The following is a 17533-nucleotide window of genomic DNA, read 5'->3' on the forward strand; positions in this document are numbered from 1 at the left end:
GGCGCGGATGTAAAAAATTACATCCGCCCCTACAACCGCTCGAGCAGCTGCGCCTGGCCTGAGGCCACGGTACTACCGCTCCCACAGAGCGGTACTACCGTGAGCACCTGCAGTACTACCGCAGGGGACTGCGGTACTACCGCAAGGGCCTGCGGTACTACCGCTCCGGAGAGTAGTACTACCGCATGCCCCAGATCAGAAACACTAGGAGTCCTTCATTTTGAAGAGAAGACAACAGAGGGAAACAATAAAACCAGAACTGCCATAACTTCTGCAAATGAGCTCCGAATTAAGCAAACTCAAGCTAGTTGGATAGAGGAAGACGAGTAGCATCAAAACATCGAAGAACCGGCATACCCTCCAACATCGAAAACATCATAGAAGATGCAAGTGAACTCCGTTTTCGATGAACTCGAGCTTGTCATAACAATGACCAAAAGCTCCAAATCTCGCAAGTAGAAGAACCAAACAAGAACCCATAAAGATGATGCAAGGATGCAATGGTTTGAGCTCTCTACGAACGATACGATCAAGCAACTCATCGAGAGTCCCCCTTGATAGTACGACAATCGATCCTATAACCCGATCTCCCACAACTACCATGAGACCGGTAAAATAGAAAACCAATCAAGGGCAAACCTTTGCCTTGCACAAAGTCCATTTGAGCTAGATGATGACGATCTACTCCTCCTCAAGATGGACCACCTTACTTGATTGCGTTGGCTCGATGAAGACTAGTTGATTGCTCCCCCATACTCCACTATGGGTGAGCCACTCTTCCCCTCATCTTCACAAGTCCATTGTCACCACAATGGACGGCAAGCTTCAAGCACTTGATCTCTTCGTGATGCATCACTTGAACTTGCACACCGCAACCTAACCCCACTGAGAACTCTCATGAAGACCATGGGTTAGCACACAAAGCGCAATGGACAATGCTTACCATACCATGGGATCACTTGATCCCTCTCGGTACATCTTCTATGCTTTGTGAGTTGATCAACTTGATTCACTCTTGACTTAGTCTTGATCAACCTTGAATCTTTCCAACTCTCTTCATTTGGATGATGTCTTGAAGGTAAACATGAATGATCACACTATCTTCTTCTTCAAGACATGCTTGCAATAAGCTCAACACTCACATGACCAATCCACTACTAGGAAAAGGGCTATAGATAGGACTGATTCTAATGGCGCACCAGGTAAGTAGTGCGCCACTACTATATACTAATGGCGCACCGGTTGCTCATGCGCCATTAGTGTGGAAGACACTAATGGGTCACCGTGCTCACGGTGCGCAGGGATGGCAAAGTGCGCCATTAGTATATTTTTTTTACTTTTTTGCAAACCTACTAATGGCGCACTATGCCAAAGCCCAGTCGTGTTTATACCCGAAGCCAAATCCAAGACCGCGGGCGCAAACGTCACCGCGAAAAATGAGCCATGGGTACTGGCTTCCCAAGTGGACCAATGCTTCTTCATTACCGACCCGCCAAAGCCCAGTCGTGTTGTCGTGAGGAGAGGCAAAAGGAAGATCATCGGAATGGATGGAGTAGCCAATGAGCAAGACTTCGACAAGTACGGCGACCCGAAGATCGAACATGACGACGATGATGAAGTAGCAGCACACACCACAAGATGAAGCAGGACCACCCTACCTAAAGGACGTCCGTTCCACAGAAGAACTCCATTTGCGAAAAAGAAGGGCAAGAAGATTGTGAACAGATAGCTAGCTAAGATCGATTGTATTTAAATCGTAGTCTTCATTTCTCGATTGTATTTCATGGGCACTTTTTGATATCATGAATATTTTTAAATTTCATGGGCACTTTTTGAATTCATGAGGACACTTGATCTCGATCACCCTCCATCTCGATCTCGATTCCCCCTCCATCTTGATCTCGATCCCCGCACCCTCCCCTGCTCCACTGCCGCCGCTGATGATATTTTCAAGTAAGAAATTTGAACATATTTTTTAAAAAATTATTACTGTTTTTATAAGAAAATATTACTGTTATGATTTAAACAAGTTTGAACATATTTAAACACAAATAAATATAAAAAACAACATTTAAAATGCATAAAAAATTGGGGAGCCTGGGAATCGAACCCAGGACCTCCTGGTGTGTGTGCTGCGTGCTGACCAGTCAGGCTAGTGGGTGGGTTCTGTTGTAGATAGGGTTAGGTTGTAGATATGGTTAGTGGGCTAGATTAAAAAAAATTCTAATGGCGCACCGAGGGGTGGTGCACCTTTAGAATAGTCATACTTATGGCGCACGACTGGACGGTGCGCCATTAGAACCCTCCCCCTAGCTATCCTCTCTCCCTCTCGCCAGATCCCCTTCGACACTCTCTCCCTCGCCACCAGATGCACCCGCGCGCTGCCCCGACCCACGCCGCCGCCGCCCCCGCGCCTCCATCTCCGTCGCCGCCCCCAGTCAGCCCCTGCCCTGCCCCCCATCGCCGTCCGCTCCCAATCCACCCCTCCCTCGCCTTCACCGCACCCACCCACCCCCTCCCTCGCCTTCCCAGCCCTCGAGCTCCACCGTGCGAGGCGACAGGAAAGGCGGCGGGCAGAATCTGCGTCAACACCGGGCCGGCGAGCCGCGGAACCAGGGCGCGATGGCGCTCGACCCCTCCACCCCCCTCCACCTCTTCTTCCTCGGGTCGCCGCTGTCTTCCTCAACTTCGGCCACCTCTGTTGCTACTAAGCTGTCGCAGGGCCTCCTTGCGCCTCCCCGGTGAGCTCCGCCTCCTCTCCCCTCTTCCTTCTCGCGTGCCAAGAAATGCATAGCAATTATTTGCTTCACTTAGTCATTGATGGTCATTCAGTATGAAATTACAACCTGCAGGTATTGGTTGGAATGTGTAACTACAATTTACAGGGGAAATGTTTGCAGTTAAGTTATGTGGTTGGAAAGATCATGTGTCATTAGAAACTTGGAAGCTAAAAACATTGCGATCCTCACCATAAGGATGATTATATCTTCCATGCCTGAATAGCTCTGCCTAAATAATAAATAGACAAAGGTAAAACTAAACCATGCTCAGCGACGAGTGATTTCAGCTGACAACCTAAGCAAACTTGTTCATCATTACAAAAGCAAACTTGTTCAACATAACAAAAGCAAACTTGTTCAACATAACAAAAGCAAACTTGTTCAACCACATAACTACAAACTGAGACACAGTAGTAGGGGTCATCCCAATACCACAAACAAGTCAATATCCCTAGTAGTAGGGGTCATCCCAATGATCCTCCGCCTCTTGCCAGAGCTCCAAACCTTCTTTGGTGATTTCGATTTTCTTCCATGCCTCGTAGGTGACGTACGCATCTTTCGCGGCGTACTCGATGAGGTTGTTTGGCAGTGGGCTGTCCCCCCATAGTAGGTGGTCCGATTTCCCGTCGATCTTCTGCTTCATTTCCTTGTAGGATGGGTGGATGAGGCTGCCTGCAAACTCAGCCAAAGACTGCCACTTCTTTCCATTGTTTGGAACTCTCCATTTGCGCTGCAAGTCAACGTACTTGTCGGGGTTGATCTCTAAACCAGACAACTTCAGCTTCTCCTTGTCGCCTCCAATGCAGAAGCCAACAAAGGTGTACAGCTTCTTCTCCTGCAGGAGCGGGCAGAGTTCTTGGGCCTGCATCAAATTAATCTGGTGCATCAAATTCATCTACTTCAAAAACTTCAGAAACTACAGAATTAAAATGGGTTCAGTTGAAGCAAAATTCAGTTAAAATAGCATCTTCAGTTCTGACCAAAATTCAGTTAAAACAGTATGATCACAACAACTACTAAATGATCACAACAACTACAAGACAACATTCTGTATGATCAAAACAGCAAGCATAACATCTCAATGATGTATTTTTTTTGCAATCTTTTGCATTACAAGACAACATTCATAACAGCTACTAAATGATCACAAAAACTTCTAGACAACATTCTGTATGATCACCAAAAAACTACTATTAGACAGAAACTTCATAACTTCAGAAGTAGTATTGCATCTACTTCAGAACTTCATAACTATTGCATCTACTTCAGAAACTACTAATTAGAGAGAAACTTCAGAACTGGATGTTTTTACCATTTGGTTGCCGCGGTGATGTGGTGTACCAGGACGAGATCCTCCACCCATAACTGCAGAACTGCAGCAATTTGCGGAGGTTTGTCTTCCCTGGTATACTCGACATCAACACCGATATTCCGAGGAAGCATGCCGCCGAGCCTCCTCCTCATCTTGCGGATCATCTTGTCGGCTTCGTCTGGATTGCTGGTGCATACGACATCCAACGGTTCCTTCAGGTGGATATCAACCTTGAGCGGCACGGTGTAGTCCCGCTTCTGCCCGGGGACCGGAACGTCGTCGTCGACCACCAGCGGCTCCTTGCCAGACGCCTCACCATGGTGATGCTTGGCAGACGGAGGGGAGTTGCTCCATGATGCCTCCGCCATTCTCTTGGCAGACGGAGGGGAGTTGCTCCATGATTCCTCTGCCATTGCCCTCCTGGCCAGCGATGGTGGAGGCAGAGGGGAGTTGCTTGATGCTGGAGGCAGAGGGAGGTAGAGGGAGGAAGATGGAGCGGCATTGGAATGAGGAGGGAGGCAGAGGGAGGAAGATGGAGCGGCAATGGAATAGGAGGGGAGTTACCTGGACGTGGGGAGTTGCCTCTAAAACTCAAACGTCCTGCCCTTTGGAGGGGAGACGTGGGCCCTCGAAAACTCTGGAGGGGAGATGTGGGCCCTCCTGTTTCTGAAACGTCCAGGAGGGGAGACGTGGTAAAATTCAATTATAATGTGTTTGTCCCGCGTTCAAATTTGTAGCTTTTTTGCTCTCTATTTCTCTTCTTATTCAGTGATTACACAACTAACAGAAAACGAGAAACTAGGCCACTTCCGGGTCGTGAGCACTGCCATCCCAGTGCTCCCCGCGCGTCACCCGCGATGCAACCATGACCATCTAGTTCGTGCCATCCCATGGTCGGGTCAGGGCCGCGGAGAAACCTAACAAACTACGACCGAGGCGCAGCTCGGATTATTTGAAACTGAAAGCAAACTTCTCTAATGAAACTGACAGAGACTGAAAACTACACCTATATCTGACGAAACTGAAGGTGTTCTTCAGCAGCTGATTAAAATTCAGTTAACAACAACATCAGTAAAATTCAGTTAATTAACTGAAGAAGAGAAGAGAGAAAGTAGAGAGCAAGAGGAGTACTTGCATTAACTAAAACGTTTTACTTTAAACTTGCATGCATTCTTTGCTTGTTTATATTCATTCTTGTAAACTGAACATGCTCATCTATCTATCTATCTATCTATCTACCTGCTTAAGTATGTATGTATGCATTGTATTTTTATTTCCTGAAGAAAAACTTTATATATATTCATACTGATGTTGACTCTATAAATCATACTTATTGGACATGTTTTATGTGTTGATCCATCAATTGATCACATTGAGAAAGACCATCGTGTCTCCGACCATTTTGCAAAGGTCATGTCTCCGATCATCGTGTCGTGATGAATTTGCAGGTACCCCAAGAGGCCCTTGAGTTTGTCGGAATGTTGATTAAATTCCGTTCCGGCAAATTCAGGTACTCCATATGTCCTATTTTCAGCAAAGGTCGTGCTGAAATTTTCCGTGAATTTTAGCATGACTTTGCTAAAAATAGGACATATGGGGTACTTGCGACTAATGCATGGGCCGGGGTATCTTAGTACTTAGTTAAGTAGGATCAACTGCCCCGCCATTCTTGCTGCATTAAACCATAGGTGGCAATAGAGCCAAGTGATTAGGCCCAACTTAGAATTCTCCTTAGCATCAATAAACCCTAGATGATAAACCCAACATAGGTGGCAATAGAGCCAAGTGATTAGGCCCAACCTAGGGTGCCTCGGCATCGATAAACCCTAAATGATGAAAACTTAGTTTGGCTGCCCCGGATGCCTCAGTGTCGATGAGAACCTAAATGATGTACGCTTAGGCTTTTAGGGTGCCTCGGCGTCGACAAATCCTAAATGATGAAAGCCTAGGCTTTTAGGGTGCCTCGGTGTCGACAAACCCTAAATGATGAGACCATGATCTTGTTCCTTGACAATAACCAACTTTTTGACCAAACTTTTTTCCTATTTAGAGCGAAACATGGCCCACAACGATGAGGCCGGTGGTTCGGGCGGCAAGCAATTCTGGGAGCTATCCCAGGAGATGGAGGAACAACCTCACCGCTATGAGGACGCCGCGGAATACACCGATCCTGATTACACAACCCCTAGTGTCGTCGGGGATGACACCACTGATGGTGCCGCCGAGGATGCCACCACTGATGATGGCGGCACACACACAGATGGCAGCCAATCAAAGAAGCAAAGGAAGGACCGGCGTCCGAATGCGCTCCGCACCGTCAAGGAGGAATTCACTCAAGTACAAGGGTAAGGTTCCCGGAGTCTACGACGACTGGGAGGAGTGTCGGAGACAGGTTCACCATTTCAGCGGTAACAGTTACAAAGGGTACACCACTAGGGCGGAGGCCGAATCTAGATATGCCCGCTATCTAGCGAGAGAGAGGAGGGAGCATTGGAGGAATCAGATGAGGACCAGTTTGATCGCGTTGATGCTCATCGTGATGACCACAACTCTCTTTTATGTGATGGTAGTTTAGATGATCGATATCGACTTGTAATGTGAAGACAAACTCGATACTCGCGGTCTTGAGACTTGTAATGTTTTATCTTTGTTCGATCTTTTGAATTCGGAGACTAATATGATGAATTGTATTCGGAGACTAATCTTCTATTGTATTCGATGAATCTGATGTTGCTGTGTGCTGCTGTCTATATTCTGTCCAATAATATATTTTGTAACCTGTGCAAAAATCAGAAAAGCAAAAAAAAACCAAATATTCATACTAATGGCGCATCAAGGCAGAGTGCGCCATTAGTATGCCAAAGGATACTAATGGCGCATCAAGGCAGAGTGCGCCATTAGTGTGACAAAGCACATGGTTACATATGCCCCCCCGGGATGCATACTAATGGCGCATGGAGTTACATACTAATGGCGCACTGCCTGGTGCGCCATTAGTATACCAGATACTAATGGCGCACCAGTGGCGCGCCATTAGTAAAAAATTCTAATGGCGTGCTACTAATGGCGCACCGGTAGTGCTCCATTAGTAGGAAAAACCGGTGCACCATTAGTAGGCCTTTTCCTAGTAGTGATCTTTGGATAATTCCTTAATAGCACCTTCGTCAACTCATAAACTCCTTGAAACCAACACATGGACTTCAAGAAATGCCTATGTAAAAATCCTTAAAATATAACTCAATGCAACCATTAGTCCATAGAGAATGTCATCAATTACCAAAACCACATATGGGGGCACCGCATGTCCTTTCAATCACCATATCCAGAGATTCGTCGACACAGCTTGTTGCCAGATAATCTTCAGTGTGTGAAAGGCATCAAGCTTCCATGCGATGGATGGCTTTTGCAAACCCGACATGCGGCGATGTGGTTCATGCCAACAGCAAATATGCACAACTTGATTCGTGCTGATATCTAGACTGAGCGATGTATTCTGCTGCTGTAGCACGACCCTCTTTTGTTGGATATTATGTACTGTTGTTAGTTTGAAGCACTCCTCTGGTCTGAAGGATAGGTACCTTCCTGGGATCAAGTGCATCCTAACTCACCTACGTAGGATGTACTGATAATGATGATGGAGATGCTGTGCAGAAGCCATATATATATATATATATATATATATATATATATATATATTAGTTAGGCTTCAAGTGCGTACTTGTTAGTTAAACCTATGTATAAATTGTGACACTAAATACGACTAGTAAGTAGTAGTATAGTAGCAGTACTAGTATACGTCGGTCAAATTATTCATCATGTCCACACATTGAATTAACGTGAGAACACGCTGCGCGTGAGGTGACACAAGAATCCCGGCGGCGTGTTCGGGTATTCTGGACTTCAGATTTGGAGTACCACTTATCTGTCAAAATCTTTCATCATTCACTTAAAACAGTCGATTGATCATACATTGAGTACCATATAACTAGAATTACCGATGCAAGTTGAAGAAGGATTGGCCCGTGCTGCCGGCTGGCGTCAAGTTCGATCCCACGGATCAGGAGCTGATCGAGCACCTTGAGGCCAAAGTGAGTGCTGACAGCGCGAGATTTTAGTCTCTCATCGATTTGTTCATACCAACCATCGACAGCGAGCACGGCATATGCTACACCCAACCTGAGAAACTTCCAGGTAAGACACCGATCGGCTGTCTACTTGCGCAAACATATTCCTTTGTTTATAGCTCTGTTTTTCTTTTTAGATGCAGACCTGGTGAAGCAATTACAATTTGACAGTTAATAAAAAGTGAAACAAGTGACCGCAACATGCCAAAGATGTTATGAAAATGCCAACTAGGTACACTAAAACCTGTATTCCACAATACTGTAGGTATCACACTGAGTGGCCTAAGGAAGCATTTCTTCTAGCGCAATTCCAAGGCGTTCAAAAGGGGCACGTGGACGCATCGCAAGATACAGTCGGAGTGCGGCATGCACGCGATGTGGCACAAGACCGGCAATACCTTGCCGGTGATGGTCAACGGCCGGCAGACGGGCAGCAAAAAAGGTTCTGGTGCTGCACTCCAACAGGAACTTCGACCAGCAGAGGACCAACTGGGTGATGCACCAGTACCACCTCGGGGACCTGGAGCAAGAGAAGGAGCGGGAACTGGTCCTCTGCAAGATTTTCTACCAGACGAACACTAGGGCCAGGAGTAAAAAGATTATAAGTTAGTTTGGTATTGGTAGTTGTACTACCTTGTCGTCCGCAAGTTGGTATTGTTGTTAACGATCTTTTGGTATGAACTTGCATTTGCTTCCAACCATCATGCTGAGGGTCGGCGTGGATATAAAGCTGAATCATTTGTTTCGAGACGAATTTTCAGGCACCTGATTTTTATTTGATGGATAGCATAAGCACCCGCCGTTCAAATTCCCAGTTCTCCAATTTTTTCGAAACAAGTGCATGAACTTATTATCATGATAAAAAACAATATCCGTGCTGCATCCCAGTTATCAGTCTGTACTTGCAGAATTCTCTCGTTTATTGAGCATGTATATTGTTTTTTCAGGTCGAGCAAGTTTCAACTGGGCTGCAGACTGCCCAGGGTTGGTTTTGTTTTTAACAGGCCCAGCCCATGATGACAACGGGGCACAAAGATCCAGCAGGTATCTACTGGCCTCTGGCCTGCCAGCATTAGTTATATTTTGTCTTACAACATCCGCATGCAGTTTTTTTACTGAATCAAACACACAACCCAGTTCTATTTTCCTCTTGAAACGCATGTCCTACATCCGTTCATATTTACATCCTTATTTTTGTTGTTTTTTCCCACCCAGCGCTGATTTTTTTACCACTGGTTTTCCCTTAAACCAATTCAATTGTCCCACGTCTTATTTGCTTAGAAAAACAAACGATTTTTTGGCAAATCAATAAGTTCTTGAAAAAATGTTTATCATTTCGGGATTACAACAGTTTGGACTCCACCGAAATATGCAAAATAAGGTTGAACTTTTTGACTGTGGTCCTGGGCAGAAAATGGGCTGTAAAAAATTACTTAAGAATTAGCAAATGGGCTACAAATTATAAAAAATAGCAAATGGGCTTTATGTTGTCTGCCACAGATTTGGAGGCTGACTTGTGGGCCTACTAAGTTCATGCGTACACAAGGTTTCTCAAAAAAGAAATTTAGTTAACAATCGACTCTACCAGCGTCAGACCGTTAGATGTCAATCTAACGGCAATCGTGCTTCTTTAGTCTCTGATCTTCCTGCCCCAGCCGCCCAAACCAGCACCGTCAGAACCGCCTGCTCCCGCCTCCCGTGGCCGGCAGTGCTGCCGGGCAGGCCTCACGTCCCCATCATACTCGCATCCCTGGCCTGTCTATCCCTCTACTCACCCACACCTCCTGTTATTTTCCGGCGACGGCAAACGAACCAGCCAACCCTCGTACTCTCCACCGCGTGGGCAGCCACTACCGTGTCTTCCCCGGCTCTGTGTCGTTCCCTTCGTAGGCCTCGCCGTCCTCCACTGCCCTGGTGCTCTCGGCACGGCGTGGTCAACGATGTCCATCCAACGGCCGTAGTGCTTATTCAACCTCTGGTCTTCTTGCCCCAGCCGCCCAAAGTAGCGCCGGTCGTGCCACATGCTCCTGCCTCCCGTGGCCGGCTGTGCTGCCGCGGAGGCCTCACTGTCCCTGTACTACTCCCACCGCTGGCCAGGCCATCCCTCCACTCACCCACTCCCCCTGTTATTCTGCGACGACGGCGGCCTCACACCGCAGCCGAACCAGTGAACCCTCGTACTCCTCTCCGCGTGGGCATCCACTGCCGCGTCTTCCCCGGCTCCGCGTCGTCCCCTTCCTAGGCCTCGCTGTCGTCGTCCCCTTCCTAGGTGTTGATAGGCTGACAGCTGGGTCCACGACAGCCCCAAGGAAGTGCCTCCTTATTACGCGCAAAATAATTATTCCTCCACCTGACGGCAGGGACCCACCGGACGGGCCACCAGTATTTCGTAGAAAAACGTTTCCCCCCTGACTGCTGGGACCCACCAGACGGGCCACCGTATTTCGCGAAAAAAACGTTTGCCCCTGACTGCTGGGACCCACCGGACGGACCACCGTATTTTGCGAAAAAAACGTTCCCCCCGCTATCAGCTCGGACCCACCGGAAGTGCCTCCTTATTACGCACAAAAAAAATGAATACCCCTCCGCTAGCTGGGACCCACCATGGTGGGAGGCTGACTTGTGGGAATACTAAGTTGACGGGGATGGAGGGCTTTGTCAACTTAGTCAATATGAACGATTCTAGCTCCAGTGACCGTACGATGTCCATCCAACGGTCGTCATGCTTCTTCTATCTCTGCTCTTCCTACTCCAGCCGATCAAACAAGCGCCGGCAGGACTGCCTGCTCCCTCTTCCCCGTGGCCGGCTGTGCTGCTGCGCAGCCCTCACCGCCCCACCGTTCCCCATTGCTGGCCTAGCCATCCCTCTACTCACCCACATCTGCTGTTATTCTCCGGCGATGGTAGATGAACCAATAAACCCTCGTACAGTCGTACTCCCCTCCGCGCGGGAAACAACTGCCGAGTCTTCCCTGCCTCCGTGTCGTTCCCTTCCTAGGCCTCGCCATCGTCCACCGCCCTGGTGCTCTCGGCGCGGCCTGGTCAACGTGGTCAACAACCGACATGCATCTGAAGTGGACTGTACGTGGAGAGGCTGACAGCTGGGTCCACGGCTGCACGCAAGGAAATGCCTCCTTATTACGCGCAAAATAATGATTCCTCCACCTGACATCGGGACCCACCAAAAGGGCCTCTGTATTTCGTGAAAAAAATGTTACCGCCGCTGACAGCTCGGACCCACCAGCTATATCTTCGCACGCAAGGAAGTGCCTCCTTATTACGCACAAAAAAGATGAATACTCCCCATGTTAGTTGGGACCCAGTATAGTGGCAGGCTGACTTGTGGGCCTACTAAGTTGACGGGGACGGAGGGCTTTGTCAACTTAGTCAATATGCACGATTCTAGCTCCAGTGACCGTATGATGTCCATCCAACGGCCGTAGTGCTTCTTCAACCTCTCGTCTTCATGCTCCAGCCGACCAAACCAGCGCCGGTCGTACCTCGTGCTCCTACCTCCCGTGGCCGGCTGCGATGCGGCGGAGGCCTCACCGCCCCCTACTACTCCCACCGCTGGCCAGGCCATCCCTCTACTCACCCACACCCCCTGTTATTCTGCGGCGAAGGCAGCCTCACACTGCAGTGAACCAGTGAACCCTCGTACTCCTCTACGCGTGGGCATCCACTGTCGCGTCTTCCCCGGCTCTGCGTTGTCCCCTTCCTAGGCCTCGCCTCGTCCACCGCCCTGGTGCTCTCGGCGTGGCGTGGTCAACGTGGTCAAGGAACTGCTTCCATCGGACGTGGACTGTACGTGGAGAGGCTGACAGCTGGGTCCACGGCCGCAGCAAGGAAGTGCCTTCTTATTATGTGCAAAATAATTATTCCTCCACCTGACAGCGGGGACCCACCGGACGGGCCACCGTATTTCGCGAAAAAAATGTTTCCCCCTGACTGCTGGGACCCACCAGCTACATCTTCGCACGCAAGGAAGTGCGTCTGGGCAAAAAAAAACGATTCGCCCCCCTGACTGCTTGGACCCACCAGCTACATCTTCGCACGCAAGGAAGTGCCTGACAGTCGGGACCCACCTGGTCGAAGCGTACGTAGCGTTGTCATTCTGGTCGCGAATGTGTACGTACATATATACTGGTGGATGTAGAGGCGCACACGTGTTGTAGTAGAGGCGCGTACGTGTCGTAGTAGATGCGCGCACGTAGCATGTACACGTACGTACAACGGCCAGGGTGCAAGAAAGAAAATACGACCACATACGTACATACGGGCGGGGTCTCGAACGCCTACTCGCGCATACGTACGGTGAGGGCTCGTGTACATGGCTAGGTCGGAAAGGAGAAACAGCGTCATCGTCGTGTTCATGGGGAGGCAACGGAATGCATCGTGTTCATGGGGAGGCAACAGAATGCGTCGTGTTCATCGGGAGGCAACAGAACGCGTGGGAGCCAACCGGCTGGGTCGGAACGGAATGTGTGGTCGTGTTCATCGGGAGGGCTTGGACGGAACAGACGATGGAAACGAGGCCTGGCGTACCGCACAATCGAGGAAACAGACCTCCTACCTTCGAAACGGGGTCCTGTTGATCGGGAGGGGTGTGGCGTACCGCAAAATGGAGGAAACATACCTCCTATGGTCGAAACGGGGGTCCTGTTGATCAGGAGGGGTGTGGCATACTGCAAAACGGATGAAATGGACCTCCTACGGTCGAAACGGGGGTCCTGTTGTGTAACGCCCCGGATTCGTTGCGCTAGGTGTCCTCCAGTTATTCGTCGTTGTTGCCATGTCGTTTGCTTGCGTGTTGCATTTTGCCTTGTCATCACCTGCATTTCATCTGCATGTTTTTCAAAACTTGCATCCGTTCGGGTTCTGCCGGTTCTCTCTGTTGTCCATTCTAAGCCAGACACACTCGCACGCGCCCGCGGCACCTCCGAAATATTATTTTATAATTGGCATAAAAATGTTCTCGGAATGGGTTGCAACTTGTCGTGCGGTCTTATTATAGTGTAGACAGAGCGCCTGCCAAGTTTCATCGCATTCGGAGCCCATTTGTTAGTCCAACCGTTAAATATAGCGGTACCGTTGCCGATACCTTCGTCGGGTGTTTTCGGCCTCCGAAAACCCGTGCCGGGCTGCTATCTCTTCTCTCCTTATAGTCTAGCCCATCTACACAGCCCACCAACCCCTCTCATAGTCCCTCTCCGCTCCGGAGCCGTTCGATGGCGATCGTACGCTCCGAAAAGCCCCCAAAACCCCCAACCCTAGCCTCTTTTGCTATATTAAGACCCCCTCTCTCCATTTTTGGCCTCCTACCTACCCCCTCCTCTATTCCCGCAGCCAGCCGCCACCCCCTCCTCGTTTTCAGCGCCGGTGTGCTCCCCCTTCGCCACTTGGCGCGCCGCCAATCGCCGTGCCGCCACCTGAGGCGTCGCCCCGGCCAACCGGGCGCCGCCACGTCGCCCCAACGCTCGCCTCCTCCAACCCGCGCCCTCCACGCGTCCCCCTGGCCTCCCAGCGCCGCCTAGGGACCGGCCGGCCCATCCGAGGCCCGCCCGGGGCTGGATCCGGGCCGAGCGCCGCCCGCGCTCGAGCGCCCGACCCCGAGCCTTGCTCCTGCCGGTCGACCCGATGGGATCGGGAGCTCCCCGCCGAAGCCCCCTCGCCGCTTCGCGCCGCCGCCATCTCGCCGTCCTCCACCGCACCCCCAGGTCACCGGCCACCTCGCTGCCCTCCTTCCTTCTCCCTCTTCTCTCTCTCTTCTCCTCACTGGCTATCTCTCTCTCTCCCCGCAGGAACCCCGCCATGGCGCCGCCCCTAGTACGACGAGCTCCGCCGCCGCCGACCGGATCCGCCATCGGGAGGGCGGATCTTCCCGTTCCCGCCGTCCCTGATCTCCCCCCTCGCCAACCCTGCCGTATCACGCCGCCGGCGCCACCCTTGCCTCGTTCCCGCTCGGGTTCGGGGAGGAAGACGGCCACAACGCCCGTGGGCCCCGCGGCCCAGCCCAGCTCCCTCTGCCTCAGCCCAGCCCACCTCCACATCGACCGGGCCAAGGCCTGCTAGGTGATCCCCGCCTAAAACCCGCCCGGTCACAGTTTAGCTATCCTGCGCCCCCCAGAAACTCATAAAATGTTGCATACTTTGACCTGCTGTATCTGCATGCGTGCTGCTCCGTTTCGTGCGTGTAATATGTCAAATTGTTCGCCTCGACGAGTACTTCATTTCATTCCATTGCATCATTTTCATTTGAGCTCATCTTGATGCCCGAAATGCTATTGGAAGAGTGCATGTTGATGTTAATCTGCTGAAACTGTTATAACTTGCTCATTTGTCATTTTTGCCATGTTTGATGTGTGCATCCTATGAGGTTGATGTCTATATGTGTTTTGATCTATGCCATGCCGTCTTTCCAGAGGTGCAAACCATGTATTTTTGTGACTTGTGTAGTGAGTGCATTGAGCTTGTTAAGTAGGGCACTTGCTGTTGTTGTTTTCCTGACAGATTCTGTTATATTTTGTTGCTATGTTAACATGCTTCTACTAGTCATTTCGTGCATTATTTTGGAGATGTTCACTAAGGATGAGTTGTTATACATGTCTTTCTCTATCCATTCGTGCCCTTGGTTGCAATTATAGCCTGCTGGAACATGTTGTTATCTTACTCCAAAGTTGCTTGAAAATGTTGCTGTAAGGCTGTTAACATTAAGTTCAATGTTTCCATGATTGTTTGCTAGTGATCCATGCACCCTATGAACTTGCTCTTGCCATGTATAGCTTCACAAACATGTCTTCTTACTGTTGGTTGCCTTGTCATGCCATGTATTGCTCTGTGGTGAGTGATTCAAGCTCACCAACATGCTTATTGTTTTTCCTGTCATGTATGAATCTGTAATATAACTTGCCATGTTTACATGGGTGCCATCATATTTTCTGATCCTTTTTGGCTCATGGTCAGTAAGGGACTTTTGATCTATGAATTTAGTAGTATCATGCCATGCCTTTGTTTGCCATGTTAAGTTCCTGTAACATGTTGTTTGATAACTCTAAACATTGCAACCTGATGTTATTTTCTGCCAAGTCTGAAATTGTTATTATTTGCAATCTTTCCATGTCATTTGGAGCATGTTCTAGTTGTTTCTGGAGATAGCTCAGTGTTCATGTTTTGTTATGCTTTACCAGTACTTCATGCCCATGCCTTTTGTTATTATGTTGGGGTGCCGTAGCATATTGTTTTGATGCTTGCAATATGCCTAGTTGCTGTTTTGGACAGATTGTTGTTATGACTTGTTTAGAGTGTATGTGTTGCCCCGTTGCTCCGTTTTGAGTGTGCTCTATATGAAACTTGCTTGTTTTTGCATGTAGCTTCATGTTATCATGTTGCATCCTTGTTTTGGTGTGTTTGCTTGATGTTTGGGTGCATTTTGCATCAATGCCATGTTTAACTTGTTTTGCTCATATCTTCTAGGCCGTAGCTCCAAATCTAATGAACTTTATATGTAACTTGACTAGAATTTCATGTAGATCATCTTGGTGCATCTTTAACTTGCTGTTTAACAACTTGAACATAAGGTTTATTCAGATCTGGACCAATTTCGAAATATGCATATGAGGACTTACCGGAATTGTTATATGTTGTTCCCGACCTGATTTAAACTTGCCTTGATGTGTTGTTCTTGTTTACATCATCTCTTGCCATGAGTAGCCTCATGTAGCTTTGTCATGCATCATGCTTGTTGTGCATCATGTCTTGTTCATGTGTGGTGTGTTTACTATGTTGTGTGCTTCTTCTCGATAGTTCCCGTTTCGTTGCGATCGTGAGGATTCGTTCGTCGACGCTTGGTTCGTCTTTGTGGCTTCATCTTCTTCATGGACTCGTTCTTCTTCCTTGCGGGATTTCAGACAAGATGACCGCTACCCTGGATGTCACTACTATCATTGCTATGCTAGTTGCTCGTTCTATCGCTATGCTGCGTTACCTATCACTTGTTCCTCAAGCCTCCCAAATTGCCATGAACCTCTAACCTTTGACACCCTTCCTAGAAAACCGTTGTTTTGGCTATGTTACCGCTTTGCTCAGCCCATCTTATAGCGTTGCAATTTGCAGGTGAAGTTGAAGATTTTCTCCATGGTGGACAGGATTTTGGTTGGGATATCACAATATCTCTTATATTATTAATGCATCTATATATTTGGTAAAGGGTGGAAGGCTCGGCCTTATGCCTGGTGTTTTGTTCCACTCTTGCCGCCCTAGTTTCCGTCATACCGGTGTTATGTTCCCGGATTTTGTGTTCCTAACGCGGTCGGGTGATTTATGGGACCCCCCTGACAGTTCGCTTTAAATAAAACTTGTCCAGGAAGGCCCAACCTTGGTTTTACCACTTGCCTCACCACCACCTACCTTTCCCTTGGGAGTAATTAACCCAAGGTTCATCTTTATTTAGCCCCCCGGGCCAGTGCTTGTCTAAGTGTTGGTCCGAACTGAGCAGCCTGCGGGGCCACCTCGGGGAAACTCGAAGTCTGGTTTTACTCGTAGCTTGACTTATCCGGTGTTGCCCTGAGAACGAGATATGTGCAGCTCCTATCGGGATTGTCGGCACATTGGGCGGCTTTGCTGGTCTTGTCTTACCATTGTCGAAATGTCTTGTAAACCGGGATTCCGAGACTGATCGGGTCTTCCTGGGAGAAGGTCTATTCCTTCGTTGATCGCGAGAGCTTGTCATGGGCTAAGTTGGGACACCCCTGCAGGGTTTAAACTTTCGAGAGCCGTGCCCGCGGTTATGTGGCAGATGGGAATTTGTTAATGTCCGGTTGTAGATAACTTGACACCATATTCGAATTAAAACGCATCAACCGCGTGTGTAGCCGTGATGGTCTCTTCTCGGCGGAGTCCGGGAAGTGAACACGGTTTCTGTGTTATGATTGACGTAAGTAGGAGTTCAGGATCACTTCTTGATCATTACTAGTTGACGACCGTTCCTTTGCCTCTCTTCTCGCTCTTATTTGCGTATGTTAGCCACCATACTTGCTTAGCCGCTGCAGCAACCTCACCACTTTACCCCTTCCTTTCCCATTAAGCTTTGCTAGTCTTGATACCCATGGTAATGGGATTGCTGAGTCCTCGTGGCTCATAGATTACTACAACAACAGTTGCAGGTACAGGTTATGCGATGATCATGACGCGAGAGCGATGTTGCTTGTTTTGGAGTTTCTTCTTCTGCTTCCTCGATCAGGGGATAGGTTCCAGGTCGGCAGCCTGGGCTAGCAGGGTGGATATTGTTTGAGTTTCTGTTTATGATTCATCCGTAGTCG

This window comes from Triticum aestivum, chromosome 3B (assembly GCF_018294505.1).
Source record: "Triticum aestivum cultivar Chinese Spring chromosome 3B, IWGSC CS RefSeq v2.1, whole genome shotgun sequence".
NCBI classification, from domain to species: Eukaryota; Viridiplantae; Streptophyta; class Magnoliopsida; order Poales; family Poaceae; genus Triticum; species Triticum aestivum.